Source organism: Elephantulus edwardii, unplaced genomic scaffold, assembly GCF_000299155.1.
Source record: "Elephantulus edwardii isolate Elephantulus edwardi_28Jun2011 unplaced genomic scaffold, EleEdw1.0 scaffold00144, whole genome shotgun sequence".
Taxonomy (NCBI): domain Eukaryota; kingdom Metazoa; phylum Chordata; class Mammalia; order Macroscelidea; family Macroscelididae; genus Elephantulus; species Elephantulus edwardii.
Window position 1 is genome coordinate 3236440 of NW_006399894.1, and position 19026 is coordinate 3255465.

The 19026-nt window shown below is 36.8% G+C and overlaps 1 protein-coding gene and 1 pseudogene across 2 annotated transcripts in view; one reads left to right on the top strand and one right to left on the bottom strand.

Annotated features, from left to right (window-relative positions):
• The window catches only part of GRID2 (glutamate receptor, ionotropic, delta 2), a 2375079-nt gene that overhangs the window by 1412986 nt on the left and 943067 nt on the right, over positions 1 to 19026 (bottom strand). The gene's annotated exons all lie outside the window — the stretch shown is intronic.
• On the top strand, positions 4850 to 6051 carry LOC102868829 (annotated as a pseudogene).

A 19026-nucleotide genomic window follows, 5' to 3' on the forward strand; every position in this document is an offset into this window, starting at 1 on the left:
TTGCAAGGAGCTGTGCTGTCAATCTGAAGGCATAGGTTTAGAAACCACCACCTACGCTGGGAAAAAGAAACTTCTGTGCCTCTGAAGACCTGATGGATAGTCAGCTATGAGTCAGTTCTGATACACCTTGGTACAAATAATTATGTACCATTGGGTCAGACCAACTATGGATGATCTCTTAGAGGATATGATGAGGTAGAAAAATCACACAAACGGAGGTTTTCCATCTTATCATGTGAGGCAGCTGGTGGATTCGAACACTGCTCCTTCAGTATGGCAGTGCAACCCTTTACTACCAAGACACCAAAGTTATATATATATTTGGCCACATGTCAAGTCAGAACCAGAACATTTTTTAGTATCCTAGCAGAAAATCAAATACAAGCACCATATGGACATTGGATGTTGACTTATTTTAAATCATTAAACTCAGTGAGAAGATCAGTGAGCAGAATATTAACTAAATATGCAAACATACTGTGTTTACACAATATTAACATAAGATGTCAGCAAACATAGAGTATCTGCAATAAATAGAGATTTTGAAAACCCCAACAAACCAAGGAAAGCAATAAAACCCTTCTTAGAATCATCCATACCATATCTCAAGACATTCTGTCTACTTAATTGGAATAATTTTTTCTCATTTCAGCTTTTATTATTACTGTGAAAAGATCTGATCTGAGCTTTGGGTTAAAAGAAAGCAGATGTTATTATGTAATCATTATTACGACGACAACATTTCCTTGAAAAGGTCAAGATAATTTGCTTATATGTTTCTTCCATATAAACAGTATTATCACATCATTCCTATCAGATAAACAATAATGTATACAATTTCATGATCTAACTTTACAAAAATTTAAAACATTAAATGGTAGAGGAATTTTCTTTCCCTTGGGTTTCTAGTTACTTTCATTGCAATGCATTACAAGCATGCATATGTACGTACGCACATGTATGCATAAATATACACGCCTGCATATGCATACTTGTCTCAGTTAAAACTTCCTATACCTTCAGAGTAAGGTTTACTGCTACATAGAAATAATGATTTAAGAAATGCAGAGCAAAACATCAACTATATAAAAGGAATTCCATCCAGTTTTGCAGTGGTGGTTTGTTGTGGGTTTTTCTTTTTTCTTTCTTTTAAAATACAGCTAATATCTTAAATCTCAAAAAAATGGGGGTTTAATGAAAAATTGTATCATTACAGCTTCATACATAATTACAATTCCATTTGTAAAAGTCTTTTGACAGTTTACCTAATTATTGTTAATATACAAAAAACAGTCATATTGTGCATTCTAGGTGTTAGGAATTATGATATAGTAATAACCTACTGGTACCTTCCAAATGCAGGCCATTTTTAGATGCAGATTGAATCAGTTCTAAATACAATGCTTATGTCTGTCAGATGTTTTCATTAATCTGCCTTACTTTAATTGTTTGTTGTTTTTATGTGACACATAAAAACTGTGACACATAGTGACCCTATACACAATAACTCTGAATACTGCCCTATCTTGAGCCAGTATCATTATCTCCAACACATTTATCCCTAGTTAGTATGTTAATCTATCTCATCCAGGGTCTCCATCTCCTGCATTGTCCCTCCACCCTTCCAAGCATGATGCTCTTCTCCAAGGACTGGTCCCTCCTTGCAACATGCCCGAAGTATATGAGATGAAGTGTCAAACTCTTTGAATCCCAGGAGTATCTCTGTTTCATCCTGTCCAAGACTGATCTGTTCTCTTAGCATTCCATGGTATGTTAAATATTATCCTTAAGCACTACAACATTAGTTCTTCGCCTACTATCCTTTGTCATTGTGCACTTCGATTATGCATAGCAAGTAACTGAAGGCCATGGGATGGATCAGGTGCACCTTTGTCCCGAGAGTAACATCATTGCTTTTCAGCACTCTGGTGAGGTCTCAGACAGCAGGCTTTCCCAGTACAATTCCTCTTTTGATTTCCTGACTGCTGGTACCAAGAGTGTTGACTGTGGACCTAAGCAAGCTGAAATTGTTAACAACCTCAATCTCTTCTCCATCTATCATGTTTCTGCCAAGTGGCCCCATGATGAGAATCTTGGTCTTCTTGATATTGAGCTTCAATCCACATTGAAGGCTGCAGTCATTGACCTTCTGCTGCAAATGCCTCAGGTCCTCCTCAGTTTTGGCAAGCAAGGTTGTGTCATCTGCATAACAAAGGTAGTTGATGAGTCTTCCTCCAATCCTGATGCCACGTTTCTTTTCATAGAGCACAGCCTCCTGAATGATCTCTTCTGCATATAAATTGAAAAGCTATGGAGATGAGATGCATCCCTGACACACTTTTCCTGATTTTGAACCATGCAGTGTTTCCTTGCTCTGTTTTCACAACTGCTTACATTCATACAAATGAGAAAAAAGAAATGTACACAAAGGCCCTAGACTTATAGTTTAATTGATAGTTCTAAGATATAGCTGCATATGTGTGTAGATGTATGAGAACTCCTTCCCAGTTGGGAAAAAACCCCACATTTCTGTCCTCTTATTCTGTAGAAGAGACAAAGGAAGAGAAGAGAAAGAGAAAAATAGAAAAGTAAAGACCATCTCCAATGGTTTCACTTTAATGAAAAAGGAAATAATGCTTGAAAGCAATATATGATAGGGCATTATAGTTACGACAAGAGTCCAGAATTAAAGTTGCATAATGGAGTGTACCTGGGGCTGGGGTGGGGGAGAAAATTCTATACAAATGAAATAATTTTTCTTTTACTTTTCAAAGAGAAGTGTGAACTTGGGGGCAGGGGTGGGAAGGGAGAAAAATGCAACAATGAATGTATGGAAACCCAAAATCTCTGTAAATGTTCATTACATTTAATTTTTTAAAAATAAATATAATAAAGGGAAATAATGGTAGTTAGGATAAGCATAAAAGCTGCACTAACTTTGTATCAGTGAGCCCTGATATGACCTAGTAAAGCTCTTGGCTGCTAACTGAAAAGCTGGCAGTTGAACCCACCCTGCCACTCTGCAGAAGACAGATCTGATGCTCTGCTTCTGAAAAGATTGCAGCCACAAAACCGTATGAAGCAGGTTTACATTATCAAGTAGGGTCACTGAGTTGGAATCAACATGGCAGTACCTACCAACAACACTAACAATAGCGAACAATATTACTCTCTGATCTCTTTTCTCAACTACACATAGATGTACAGCTCACAAAATTGACGAGATACCAACATTTGAGAGGTCATAAAATTTCCAGATTACCCACTTCTCAGGTCTAGTCACCACACTATGTCTGACTTCATTTGTAGATAAAGTGAACTAGTTTTGCACACAGTGTACACCAAACCACCAACCAACATTATGATTCAGTGTTAGTTCATGGCAAACCTTTTGGGTGTATTTCTCCAGAAGGACATTTAGGGAGCTGTAAGAACTAATGACAAAACAGCTAACCAGAAATGTCTCAGCAAAGGCAGAACTCTAGGGGATTCTAAGTAAGAATTATAAAAATGGGTACAAATGCTACTAGCATCTTTCCAAAAATGTAAATTCTGATATAACAATTTAACATCCTTTCACAGAAGTTAGGACAATAAAATCTACTAGAATTCATTGTGACTAGTTAAGGAAGAAATTAAACAAGCAAAGGAACACTGAGTTCAGATAACACAGGACAGAGGATCAAACAGAATTCATTTTACTTATATTAGAATAAATAAAGGATCTAACTCAATTTACTCCTGAAACTCACAAGAAAAATGAAGCAACAAAAAGACTTTATAGAACAAATCAAAGAGAATAAGAAAGACTTTTCCTCCGGGAAATCCAATTGCCCTATCCAGGTGTTGGCTTTCCCTGTTCACTGAAAAAGTGATGACCGTTCTCAGCTTAGTGAGGGAGGAGACCTGATGTGGACTTTATTTTGGCCCATCCTTTCCACAGACCTCTTTTTTCTTTTTACCTCTTGTGCATAGCATCCACTTTGTCTCCAGTTTGGACTAACAGTGAAAATAGTGCTCTCTAAGAAATAATTCTCATTGTACGTTTACTGTTTATTGTATTATTGCAACAGGGAAAAAAAAAACACAAAAGGTCACCCAAAGTATTCAGTTTTTTCGCTTGGTTGATTCACGGTAAGGCACGAAGCTGAAACGCAAAATAGACCAGCTGTTCTGGCCGGGGGTGGGGGAAAGATAGGAAATTTCCTCTCATTCAATTTACTGCCTCTGAAAACTTGCCAGAGGTTCAAATATTGGTCCATTTTGACTTAATGACACACAAAAACAGCTGCAAACTAAGATATGATAGGAAGGAACTGAAAAGATGTTATTTTTTTGTGTTATGTCACCAAAAACCACAGAAGTATTTGATCTAGAAAGCTGAGTCACCTGAATATCAGCAAAGTGGTATTTTTCTAACAATCCAACAGATAGACAAACATTTCTCCAGTAGTCTGAAATGTCATGAAGAGAACATATGGTGATCCAGAGAGCACTGGAAAAATGATTATTAGCAAAGTCCAATGAACCTCAATACAAATGACTTTTGAAATGAAAATTAATAGTTATCCTTTTGAGAAGATTTCTCACAATTGAATGCAGCTGGATGAGATTCATTTACAAGAAAAATTGTGAATTTTGCTTCTTTTTTTACTTCATTAAGCAAAAATAATGAAATATAGATAGATATTATTGAATGCAAAACAACACAAAACCAGGAGTCCCGGTTGGCCAGAGCCCAGTGGCCGGTGTGAGAATCGGTCAGGAGCCTCTTCAAGGATCCCGAGATCCGGAGAAGCTGGGGTCTGGGCAGCTCCTCAAGAGTTACTGATCTATGAAATGGTAGAGAATGAGAAAAAATTGTGACCAAAGATGTTTAACAACGAACAAGGAACAACATAATGGAAACTTCACAGACCCTTCTCCAATGAATTAGAAGAGGAGGAGGGACCAAGAAGAAAGGCAGAATATTATCCTATGGAGACAGCCACTCATTACCTTGCACTATTTTTTTTTCTGGTAATCCTAGTAATCTTGAAGGAATGGACCTCAAAATTATGGCATTGTCAAAGCATTGTGGTGTCTTTTTTACTGCTGCTTGCTGTGCTAATAGCTACGTATTATGTTGAAGGAGCACATCAACGGTATGTGCAACGTATAGAGAAACAGTTCCTTTTGTATACGTACTGGATAGGTTTAGGATTTTGTCTTCTGCTGGGCTTGGAACAGGGCTGCATACCTTTCTGCTTTATTTGAGTCCACACATAGCTTCTGTGACCTTAGCTGCTTATGAATGCAATTCAGTTAATTTCCCTGAACCGCCCTACACGGATCAGATTACTTGTTCAGGTGAAGAGAATATTGAAAGAGCTATTTCCTTGTGAAGCATCAGCTCAAAATAGGGTTGAGGCCTGCACGTGGGGTATTGGTATAGCAATTGGAGAGCTGCCTCTGTATTTCATAGCAAAAGCAGCTCGACTCTCAGATACTGAACTGGATGATGAAGAATATCAAGAATTTGAAGAGACTGCACAAAACTTTGCCTCCCAGGCTAAACTGGCAGTTCAAAACCTAGTACAGAAGGTCGGCTTTATTGGAATTTTGGCCTGTGCTACAATTCCAAATCCTTTGTTTGACTACAGCTGGAATAACTTGTGGACACTTTCTTGGGACTTTGTGGACCTTCTTTGGTACAATCTTGATTGGAAAAGCAATAATTAAAGTGCACATTCAGAAAATCTTTGTTGTAGTAACATTCAGCAAACACACAGTGGAACACATGGTGGCTTTCAGAGGTGCTATTCCCGGCATTGATCCTTCTCTACAGAAGCCATTCCAGGAATACCTGGAAGCTCAGTGGCAAAAACCACCACAAAAGTGAAATGGGCACCCCACAGGGAGAAAACTGGTTGTTCTGGATGTTTCAGGAGTTGGCCTTTGTCAGGGTGTATTACTTCCTGTTACTTCATCCTGTCCATCATTAACTCCATGACACAAAGTCATGTAAAACAAATCCTACAGTGGTTGAACTCAAAGAAAAAAACTAAATAAGTGGAGAAAGTCTTAACTGCAAAATTAGATTGACTTGGGGCTGCCTTATCTGGGAGGATGCCACACGACAGAGGGAAAATCCCTTTTCCAACTAATAGCAAGTTTGAAAAATTTCTTCCTGAAAGCATTTTAGTTCAAATTTTGTACTGACATATTTTTCTTTTGTGCGTTAAGGTAAGGTGCCCAGGCCCAACCCAATCCAGATTGTATTTTGTTCGGGTGTAGTGTGATGTCCAGCATTCACCTTAACAGAAACTGGTCTTCTCTATTTATTACTTTCAAAGGGCTCACATAGTACAATTAAAGAATTCCTGTCACCAAAAATGAAATGTTCCTGAGTATGCCACAATTTTTAGCTTGTTCAAATGATTGCTTTCATTTTATTCTAATTCATCAAAATGTATATAAATTATACTAGATTGGATAACAGTCTTGCTTGTCTATCATGATAAAATTTAATATGCCATCCTGCGGAAGACTTCCCCTCCTACCATTTAAAGAAAAAGGTCATTTTATGATGCATTAGCATATACTTTTGGGAAGCTTGTCTTTAAATTTTAAAACAATATAAGGAAAATCTGGTTGGTGTCTCATGAATGAGTTGATGCCAATTGTTATTCTGTATATTTAGAATTAAGTCAAGAGAAAACTTTATAAAGACATCTTTGATCATTAAAAAAAAAACCCACCAAAAAACAACCACCAAAACCCCAGAAATTGTGACATAAAAGTTTTTAAATTGCATTTGGAAGTAGACAATTTAAATGACATACCATACCACCACTTCTACCAAGAATACACCATCAAAAAACTCAAACTCATGGTTGTCCAGTCATAATGACTCATAGCCGACCCTCCAGCAGGTTTGCAGAGGCTGTAAATCACATGGGAAGAGGCTGTCCATCTTTATTCTGTGGAACTGCTGGTGGATTTAAATAACCTGCCTTTGCATTGGCAATACAACCTTTTACCACTAGGTCACCAGAGTTGTCTTACAAAGCTTGCCCTTGAAAATATTTTTAGTAATCCCTCTCAGATTCCATGCCAAAAGAAAAAAAATAAGAATATTCTCATCAAATTTCTCTATAGGAACATCCACAACAAGACAGTAGACGTTTCATTTATGCAGGCCCCTTTCTTTTTAATCACTTGCTCTTAGATCTATTCTACATATTTCCTCTTCCAAAGAAGAACTGTTTCTAGCTAGAGCTGATTTTTCTCTCTGACAGTAGCTGTTTTTATAGTACAAGTCATTGTTTTTCCTCTACTGTGGGTTCTATTGGTCGCTCCAGTTGGACTGGTGTTTATTGCTCTAACCATTAACCTCTAGCATAACAACATTATAGGAAAAATTAGAACTACCTCCTAGGCTGTAATCTTTATGAGAGTATACAGCTACAATCTTTTTCCACTGAGCATCTCTTTGGTTTAAAACACAGATTTTTCAGTGAGCAAGCAGTAACCATTAGTAAGTAATCTCAACTTCTATAATGACCTGTAAATACCTGTTATTATGACCTACAAATACCTTTTATTGACCTTCTTTTTTTATGATTTGATATTACATCATTTCTCCTAGGAATCCTATCAACAACTAAGTAAACATTTTCTAGTCCTGAGTCATCCTCATAATTGTTGCATTGTTAGAATCCAGTACTATAACTTCTTTGTCAATTTGTCTCAAAGAGGACATTCCTATTTTTGGTTGACACTCTACTTTAGGGAGATCAATGTTCTTCAGCAACTGTTTATCCTGATAATAAACTCAAAGTACCCAAGATGAAGTTTTTCATCCTTGCATCTAAGGAACATTCTGTTTGTAATACTTCCTAAATGTACTTTTTTTTTTTTTCTTTTCTTCGGGCAGTCCATGGTATATGCACTATTATTCAACAGTGTTATTCAAAGGAATCACTCATTGGTCTTTACTTATTATCTGTTCTGTTTTTACAAACATATGAGGTACTTGTAAACAGCAGAGATTAGGTTAATTCTAACTTAGATCTGAAGGTAATATCTTTGGTTGGTGGTTTGTTTTTTTTTTAATAGAATTTTTGGTTTTTGTAGTAGATCTTTTCTGATATAATGATATCTTCAATTTTTTTCAAAAGTCAACTATTCTTTCAATGAACACTGATTATCAATCTAAGTTAAATGAAATCCATGGGCTGAGTGTCTGAAGTTTATCATTCAGATGTCTGCACTGAAATAATTATTGTATTAAGGAGGAAGGTTAAGATAAGATACAAGGCTTACCCTACTAAAGGCTTATATAAACTCATGGGACCTGAGAGCCAGGCATCTTTTCTTATATCCCAGGAAAGTGAGCTTCTCCATAACTTTCAGCTGCTTACTAGTCTCTGCATCATAGCCTGCATCACCCACAGTCACCATCCAGCCATGCCATAGCTAGCAGTCTACAGGATCCTGTCCAATTGCTTACCAGTCTCTCCAAATCCAGCCTGCTACCTATGGTATGTCGAGTTCATATTACTCTTTCTATTTCAAGTTTACAGACTAAACTTTTTGGGTAATTGACTATTCCACTTACTGCATTAGAAGTAAGTAGGAAAGAAACAAGTTTGAAAAGGTAAAATGACAGACTTTGGAATTCTTGCTATATATTCTTATGAAGCTCAACACTGAATTAATTAATACATATGTGAATCAGGAGAACAGCATAGACCTTTGGGTAATCTACAAAATTTGGAAGTCTAAGAAAAGAAGTCACATTACATAAGTAATGAGTACAGAGAAAGAAAAGACATAAATCTCAGTAGTAAACTCTAGATCATAAATTGATTTGTTGTTGGAAGGGCTATCGGTGAAAGAACATTGAAACAAGCAGAAAACAAATAAAAAAAACCAAAATCCTAAAATTGGAAGCAGAATGAAAAATAGTTTTAAGTCAGAGTAAGAAATTGACTGAATAAAATGAGAATAGATGGAGAACTGGCCAGTGAATTTGTCACAACAGAGATTATGTGTGACCTTGATAGAAAGAGCTATTTCAGTAGATAGTCATACAAGCCCACTAGGAACGAGTTGAATAGAAAAAAGCTTGTGAAAGTTTGGACATACTGAGTTTGAACAACTTATTTAGCAGTTTTGCTCTGAGAGTGAGAGAAAGAAGTGGCAGTTGGTAAAGGCATATGAGATTTCTAAGGAGAAAAAAGTGTCCTATACAAGGTTGCTATGGGGAACAATATTTTAGAGAAGGTGAAGTTTAGGAAAATCAAGTGCAAAGTACATACTTGCTTGAAAAGATAATTGTAGAAGTAGTGTGTAGATAACAGAGTGGGCTTGAGGAAAAGTAAAATTAGTTGATGTAATAGAACAATATAGTATAGATGCAACTAGGTTGGTAGCTTCAGAGACAGAAAGAAGTGGGTCTCTATTTATTGCTTGTATTTTCTCAGTGAAACAGGATTACAAAGAAATTATAACAGTATTGTTAGGTAGGACTAGGGACCTACTTGAGATCTGTGGTCTGTGGTTAGAAAATTTAAAGGAAAAGCTATAAGTTTAGTGTTATCTACTAAAGAATACAAATACATACTTAGAGATAAAGACAGTTTGTCTCACATAGTTTGAGTATGTTGTCATAGAGGACATTCCCTGGAAAAAGAACTTCATGTTTTGAAAAGTGGGGAGACAGCAAGAGAGGAAGACCTTCAATGAGATGGATTAACACAATGACTGCAACATTGGGCTCAAGGGCAGCAGGACATATGAGCCCAGTACTGGACCTGTGGGATTTTATTCTGATGTAAATTAAGAGCTGGAGTCAATTTAATGGTACCTGATGGAAGGAATACACAAAGTTACTGTATCAGAAGGAATTGGCTGACACAGAAGAATTTCATGAAATGACATATGAGCAAGAGCCTATGGTGATGAAAGAGGAAGTTCAAATTGCTCTGAAGGAACTGGCAAAAAACAAGGCTCCAGGAGTTGACGGCATACCAATTGACATATTTCAACAGACACTGGCCTGGATGTGCTCACTAAGTTGTGCCAAGAAATCTGGAGAATAGCCAGCTGGCCCACTGACTGGAAAAGATAGGTATTTGTTCCCATTCCAAAGAAATGTGACCCAACAGAGTGTGGAAATTATCGAACAATATCATTGATATCACATACAAGCAAAATTCTGCTGAAAATTATCCAAAAATGTTTGGAACAATATGTCAACAGAGAACTGCCAGATGTGCAGGCTGGATTTAGAAGAGGTCACGGTACTAGGGATATTATAGCTAATGTCAGATGGATCTTAGCAGAAAGCAAAGAATACCAGAAGAATTTCTATCTGTGCTTCATTGACTATGCAAAGGCTTTTGACTGTGTGAATCACAATACGCTGTGGCTGACTCTGAGAAGAATGGGAATCCCAGAATATTTGATTGTGCTAATGTGAAACTTATACTTGGACCAAGAGGCAGTTGTCAGAACAGAGCAAGGAGACACTGCATGGTTCAAAATCAAGAAGGGGGTTCGTCAGGGATGCATTCTGTCTCCATACCTTTTCAATCTGTATGCAGAACTGATCATCCGAGACGCTGGGCTATATGAACTCCCATACTTCTCAGTGTTAACCACAATTTGTCATAATCCACACAGTGAAATGCTTTTGTATAGTCAATAAAGTCCAAATAGAATACATAGGGACAATCTGAAAGCATGTATCAGAGAATGAACCAACTTGCACCCTTAATGTTAAAAAATTATTGTTTATAAATCTGTTGTTATTACATGGAGTCAAGAAACACACAGAGTCAACTATGACTCAGTGAACCTATGAACATTTCTGAACACCATCCTATTCTGTGTCATCCTTACCATCTCTGACATACTTGAGCCCATTACAGCAAACACGGTATTTATCCATCTGATTGAGGTTCTTGCCCTCTTTTGCTGACCTCCACCTTTCCAAGCATTATGGCCCTCTTCAAGGAATAGCTTTACCTAGCAACATGCTCAAAGTATGTGATATGACGTTTACCATCTTTGCCTCCAAGGATCACTCTGGTTACACCTTCTCCAAGAACTGTTTGTTCTTTTGGCAGTCCGTGGTATGTTAGTACTCTTGTCCAACACCAGAGCTCAAAGGCATCAATTATTCATCGCTTACCATTATTTATTGTCCATCCCTCAGATCCATAGCAAGTGACTGAAAAGTTGTTGCTGTTGTTATGTGCCATCGAGTCGTTTGCGACTCACAGCGACCCTATGTACAAGAGACCTAAATGCCGTTCTATCCTGTGCCAACCTCACTGTCTCAAACACATTCATTCCCACCACTCCACTCACAGAATTGATCCATCTCATTGAGGGTCTTCCTCTCCTGCGCTGTCCCTCCACTCTGCCAAACATGATGTCCCTCTCCAAGGACCAGTCCCTCCTTGCAACATGCCCAAAGTATGTCAGACAAAGCTACATAATCCTTGACTCCAGGGAACATTCTGGCTTCACCCTCAGGTACATCTTAGTCTTTAAGCTACTTTGCAATTGGACCTCCCAGTATATTGTTGTTGGTCATCTTAATTTCTTTTTTTTATATGCACAGACACGTTTATTGCTGCATTATATGCAACATCAAAGAAGTGAAAGCTACCCAAGTGCCCACCAACAAGCAGAAGAATATTAAAACTATGCTATATCCATACAATAGAATACTAGGGCACACTGAAAAACAATGAATTCTTAAAACAGTATGGGTGACTCTGGAGGAAATTATGTTGGGTGAAATATATCAGTCACAAAAGGACAAACACTGCAAAGTACCATTCTTATAAAGCAGGTCTGCCATGGAGGTTTGAGAGAATAGAATAAGAGGGATAGATCATTAACATTGCATTGGAACAGATGCAGGCAATAAATGTTTAAAAGGAATATATAATAAAGCATTCTATGTACAACAAGAGCCTAGAATAAGTGGTACATTGCAAAGAGTACTGAGGTGATGAGGAGGAAGGAGGTAATTATGGAACAGTGAATGGTGAGCATCAATTGTTTCTCCTCTGATTCTATTTTTTTAAAAAAATTATTATTAAATTTTATTAGTTTTAGTGGCAGCGTGGTACACAAGTAACAAAATTGCTGAGATAATAAAACCAGATTAGTTCAAACAAGTGGTATATGAATAAAACCCAATGTATATGAATTACTGTATGCAAACTGATAAAAATATTAGGACTAAAATTAATATTATCATAAAGAATATTTTAAGAATAAGGACATCAAGATCTATTAGATATTTTTAAAAAATCATTGCTTGGTCAGGTGAAACACTCTTCCCCAGAGCCAGCACTTTAGGTCTGTGTGGAGGGGTAGACAAGGGACTGAAGTTTTCAAGATCTTTGTATTTCCCACTGTGGGGCCATCCCAGATGCAAAACAGGACAAGAGAGTTTGGGAGAGAGAGCTACAATGAAGGCAAGAAACTTTCTCAGCTTTCTGTGAAAAGGAAAGTGGACTTGAGAGACTCTGCACACTAACTGCTTAGGTTAGTGCCCCTGATCTAGTGCCTCTCCAAGATAGAGGAAGATATTAGGCTTCAGGAGAAAAAGTGCCATCAGGTGAAACACTCTTTCCCAGAGGTGGGTGTGGAGGGAAAGTTGGGGAGGGGAGAGAAAGGACTCCCTGAAAATACCCTGTCTTGAGCCAGTCTCAGTGACGGCAACATACCTACCCTCATTGCCCCAGTTGCTGTATCAATCCATCTCATCCAGGGTTTTCCTCTTCCACACTACCCCTCCACCCTTCCAAGCATGATGTCCTTTTTCAAAGACTGATCCCTCCTGGCCACGTGCCCAAAGTATGTGAAATGGAGCTTCAAAATCCTACCTTCCAAGGAGATAGTTGGTTTCACCCTCTGCAAGATAGACCTATTGTTTCATAGGTGTTCCATGGTACAGTCAAGACTCTACTCCAGCACCACAACTCAAAAGCACCTATTCTTCTTCTTCTGTAATCCTTAGTTATTGTCCAACTCTCTGACACATAGGAAGTAATTGTGAACACCATGGACTAGATCAGGCTCACCTCAGCCTCTAGACTGACATTATTGGTTTTCAGTACTGTGGAGATGTCCCTGACAGTAGATTTTCCCAATGCAATTCATCTTTTGATTTCCTGACTGCTAATTTCAAGAGTATTGATTGTGGAGCTGAGCAAGCTGAAATGGTTATAACTTCATTCTGTTCTCCATTTATCATGATTCTACCAATTGGCCAAATGGTAAGAGTATTTGTCTATCTGATGAAGGACTTTAGGAAAAGCAAAATTTCCCAGAAAGGACTAGAGTTCTCACTAGAGTTAGTGACTCACCTCATAGATTGAACATTTTAAGCTGGCAACTAATCAATAAAATCATAAAGGTAGGAACTACCAACAACTTGTGCAGACTCAATAGAAAATGCCCAAGACTTATCAAGATACTTCACATAATGTCAAGAAAGCAGCAGGCAGCTTCAAACACTGTGGGGAAAAAACAAATTGAGCCATCTCTAAAAAAGATGAGAATATTACAGACCAAATAATACCCTAAGTCAAGAAGTCAGAAGATATATATTGATATAGAGGCATTCAAACAGCTATGGAGAAATGTAAAAATGATGGAAGAAACAATGGAAACCACAAATAAAGGGAATTCCTCAGAGATAGAGAACCAGAAGAAATATATTGAAACAGAGTTATTTGAACAGCTATGGAAGAAGGTGCAAATGATGGAAGAAACAATAGAGGAATGGAAAGTGCAAATGATGGAAGCCTTAATTAAGAAATCAAATACTTTAAAGACAGGGAGCAAGAAGAAATGTATTGATGAGAAGGAACAAGTACAACTCTGGATAAAAATGCAAAAAATGAGACAATTAAAACTATAGATAAAAAGTTAAAAAACAAAAAAAACCTTAAAATATCTTCACAAGATAGAAAGGGCAAAAACAACACACTACTGACATAACAGAAATACATGAAAATGCAAACAGGAACATTAACACCAAATTGGCAGAAGTGTCCAGGATGCCGGAGGGACATAAAAGTAGAATAGAAGAGATGGAACAGAGAGTCAGTGAGTTGGAAAATAAGAATCTCAACGAAAACATACAAGAAGAAAAATCAGAGAAGACACATGAAGAAATGACATATGTATGATGGGAATATTAGATTATGAGAGGGAAAGGGAAGTCACTGAAAAAACTGTGGAAGAGGTACGAGAAGAAAATTCCCAGGTATAATCAAGGACAAGAAAATCCACATTCAAGAAGTTCAGTGGATATCAAATAGACTAGATATAGTGAAATTCTCCAGAATAAAAGACAGGAAGAGAATACCAAAAGTATCATGAGAAAACAAAGAGTCACCTACAAAGGAAAAGAAATTAGCTTAAGTTCTGATTTCTCAGCAGAAACCATTCAAGGAAGAGGACAATGGAATGGAATACATAGAGAGTTGAAAGATAACAACTTCCAATCAGGATCCTAAACCTAGCAAAACTCTCCATCAAATATAAAGGAGAAATTAGATCATTTGCTGAAAATAAGGAATTTAAGGAATTTGTGAAATAAGACCAAATCTTCAAGACCTTTCAAGGGAAGTCCTTTACACAGAGACACCAAAGGGAAGTGGATGGACCATAATAATCAGAAACAACAAAATAGGAAACACAGCAAAATGGCAATTATAAAACCATTCATGTCAATAATCACACTTAATGTGAATGGACTTTATGCACCAACAAAGATTTTTTAAAAAGTAACATACTGTATAAAAATCCCAAAGTCCATTAATACGTTGTCTATAAAAGACACACTAAGAAATGAAGAGAAAGATAGACTAAAAATCAAAGTTTGGAAAAATATACTAATCAAAGGGCATCCACAAAAATGCAGGAGTGGCACAATATTCACCTCTGATAAAATAGTGTTCAGGATGAAAACCACTGTATAAGGTGGTGGTTGTTGTTTTTATGTGCCATCGAGTCACTTGCGACTCATAGCGACCCTATGTACAACAGCCCTAAACTCTGCTCTGTCCTGTGCCAATCGCACTGTCTCTGACACACCCATCCTGATTATCCCAGTCACTGAATCAATCCACCTCATAAAGGGCCTTCTTCTCCTGTGCCGTCCCTCCACCCTCCCAAGCATGATGTCCATCTCCAAGGACCAGTCTCTCCTCATAACATGTCCAAAGTATGTTAGATGGAGCCTCAGAATCCTTGCCTCCAAGGAGCCACCCGGTTTAACCCTTTCCAGGACAAATCTGTTTGTTTTCCTAGCAGTCCATGGTATTCTCAATACTCTTCTCCAGCACCACAGCTCAAAGGCATCAACTCTCCTTCTATCCTCCTTGGTCACTGTCCAACTCCCTGATGCATAACAGGTGCATGACCTGTATCAGACGCACCTTAGTCTCCAAAGAGACACCATTGCTCTTCAGCACTTTGGAGAGGTCCCTAACAGCAGACTTTCCCATTGCAATGCGCCTTTTAATTTCCTGGCTGCTGGTGCCAAGACTGTTGACTATGGAGCCAAGCAAACTAAAGCTGTGTACAATCTCAATCTCTTCACCATCCATCCTGATGCTGCCAGTTGGTCCAGTGGTGAGAATCTTTGTCTTCTGTAAAAGGTAAGCTAGGGTAATTTAACCTTGGTCAATATCTATGCACAAAATGATAAGCTTATAAAATACATAAAATGACTGTTAATAGAGTTTTTTAAATAGAACACCATAATAGTGGTAGGAAAATGTTAACATATCACTTTCAATAAAGGATAAGTCGACTCAAAAGAAACTTAACAAAGATGCAGAAGATCTAAACTACACATTCAGTCAGCTGGACCTTGTAGATGTATTCCAACTAAAATTGGAAGTTGGATGTACTGCATCCAACTAAAACTCAATTTGCTTTCTTCTTAGATGCTGATGGTACAGACTCCAGAATTGATCACATATTAGGACACAAAGCAAGCTTCAAGAGATTAAAAAACATTGAAATAATATAAAGTGTCTTCTCACATCACAATGCCATAAAACTAGAAATTAACCACAAGAGGATAAAGAATGAAATAAAAAGTTCCTGGAAACAAATAATAGGGAAAATATAATGTATATACTCTGGGATCTAGCTAAGGCAGTCATCAATCCAACATCATATCAAAAAATTAATTCATCATGACCAAGAGGGATTGATAACAGTTGTATAAGGATGCTTCAACATAAGAAAATCAATCAACATAATTAGTCACATTAACGAAGTAATAAAAAACATATGATCCTAGAAATTGATGCAGAAAAGGCATTTGCAAAATCCAAAACCTCTTCATGTTTAAGAAGTTCAGTAGAATGAAAATAGTAGGCAATTTCCTCACTTTAGTGAAAAGTATATATCCAAAACCAAGAGCTATTATCATTATCAATAGAGAAAAATTAAACACATTTTCTTAGTGACTGGGACCACACAAGGAGCTACCATATCACCCCAGTATCAGTGCAGCACTCAAGAACAAAGATTTTAAAAAAATGTTACAGTACTTTTAAGAGATTGGAGAGTATTATGCTGAATGAACTAACTCAGACTCATAAGGACAAATACCACATACAATCATTATTATAAAAATAGAAGGATAACTAGTAAACCATCTATGGGGATCCAAGGGAGGAAGGGGTGGGAGCTGAAAGGTGAGGATGGGTAGGGGAGAAATCACAGGGTTGCACAATTTGGAGAGGGTAAAGGAAATGGGTAAAATCTGGTGGGGACCTGAAAAGACAAGGCGATTGTGGGACGAATCCAAAGGTCATTAATTTCATAAAACATATTGAATGGGAATAATTGTATGATAAATGATGTGAATGAACAATAGTGTGAAAAACAATGTAGATGAACTTACTAAGCAAACCAATATAAAATAAAAATTTAAAAAACAAAACCAAAAAAACCCTCATTGCCCACTCTAGGGATATGTGTTTCAAAAGTAAATCCAAAGGAGGATATTTTAATGTAATTTGCATGCAATTATATTTACATAAACTAAACTAATTTTTTCAACTATTATTTCTAAAGCATCTCAAAATTTCAGATTGAACATTAATACAAAATAATGCTTTAATTATGCAAATGACTAAAAACATTATCTGTTCTGGATATACCATTTCAAGTATCTATCAGATACCACATGCAATTATTTGATACTGCACACATGTGGAAGTCAATCTTTCTTAAGGCAAGGACACTATGGTCCCCATGGTGTCAATTAAATTTCAAAGCAATCCATGGTTTAATTTATAAAGCTGGGAAATGACAGGGCTAACATATTCAGAATTTCTACGATGTAGAGAAAATATGATACCCTCTCCCTTTTTAAGACAGAAAGATTTAAAAATATTATTAAACACTATTGTTAGTAAACAGTTGAGCGCCTGAGATTAAGCACTCAGCTCTTAACTGAAGATCTGTAGTTTTAATCCACTAGCTTCTCTGAAGCAAAAAAATATGGCAGTCTGTGTGCATGAAAATGTTGACTTTTTTAACTTCACTCTTATTCATTGTGACCTTGTACACCACCAAATAAAACCCGGCCCAATATGATGCCATCCTTACAATCTCTGCTGTGTTTAATTATGTTGTTGTACTTACTTTGCCAATCCTTGTGGTTAAGGGTCTTTCACTGAACTTCCACTTTTTAAAATATTATGGCATTTTCTAGCAACTGGCTCCTCTTGGAACCAAGCTCAAATATGTGAAATAAAGCCTCACCATTCTCACAAGGAGTGTTCTGTGTGTACATTTAAAAAAAAAATATTATGCTGGCAGTCCTTGGTTTGTTCAATATTATTTACCAACATAAGTAAAAAATATAATTCTTCTCTGATCTTTATAGATTGTCCAACTATTTCATGTATGTCTTTCAAATAGCCACATCAGTTATAAAATAATTCTTTAGAGTGAATAGCATGTTGACGGACTGTTCAACTGATAAGAGTGTAAGTAACAGAAACAGTAAGGGTCAACTGCTAACTTGGCATTATTGGTGCTAGAGGTTGGTGTGTCAGAGACAGTGAAATTGATTTAAAATAGGGTAGGATTCAGAGCTATTACACATAGAGTCACTGTGAGTCACAGACAATTTGATGGCACATAACAAAAACAACAGTTACTCTCTATTAGACATTAGACTTAATTCCTCATTTTAAATATTGACTGCTGCTTCCATCGTTGTTGACAGCTGATCTGAGTAAATTGAAAACTTTTACAACTTTAGTATTCTGTATGCACAAAGGTATTGTTTATTGGTTGATTGTATGTTTTTTTTTTCCTTTAAATTGAGGTGTAGTAATCCATAACGAAGACTATAGATTTTGAGCTGTAGATTACCTTGGAAACAGAATAAAGTTATTCTACTCTGCTCTGTATGCTATTTTAGATTTCACTTGACTAGATAGCAATGGATTGGTTTGACTTTTGATTTAGAAATGAGAGATTATGAAGACATGATTGTAATTTTAATATTTAAAGGCTTTTAGTATACCACATCATTCTAGGTAATTGATCTTATTAAAGGAATTTAAGGAATCATTTCAATTGTTGCCTAATTTCATTAACTTGAAGGGATTAAAGAATGCAGTATTACAACAAACCCCAACCAGTGAATTCTCCCTAAACCCAGGCACGCATGCATAAGAACATGAAACTCAAACTTGTTTTGTTATTCTCATGTATTTGAATCCATGATACAGCAAAGTCATAGCTGCCAGGAGATACAAAGATGAGTTTGAAAAAATTGTAATGAGAATGAGGCTTGGCAAATATTTCCTGGGCTTCTTAGTGTGTGAACAAATAAATACTCTCCATTACTTTTGTTTTCCTTTTGAGCCAATGAGAGTTAGATTTTTTCTTTATTTATTAATTTTAATGAACGTTTACAGAGATTTTGGATTGCCATTCATTCATTGTTGCACTTTTCTCCCTACC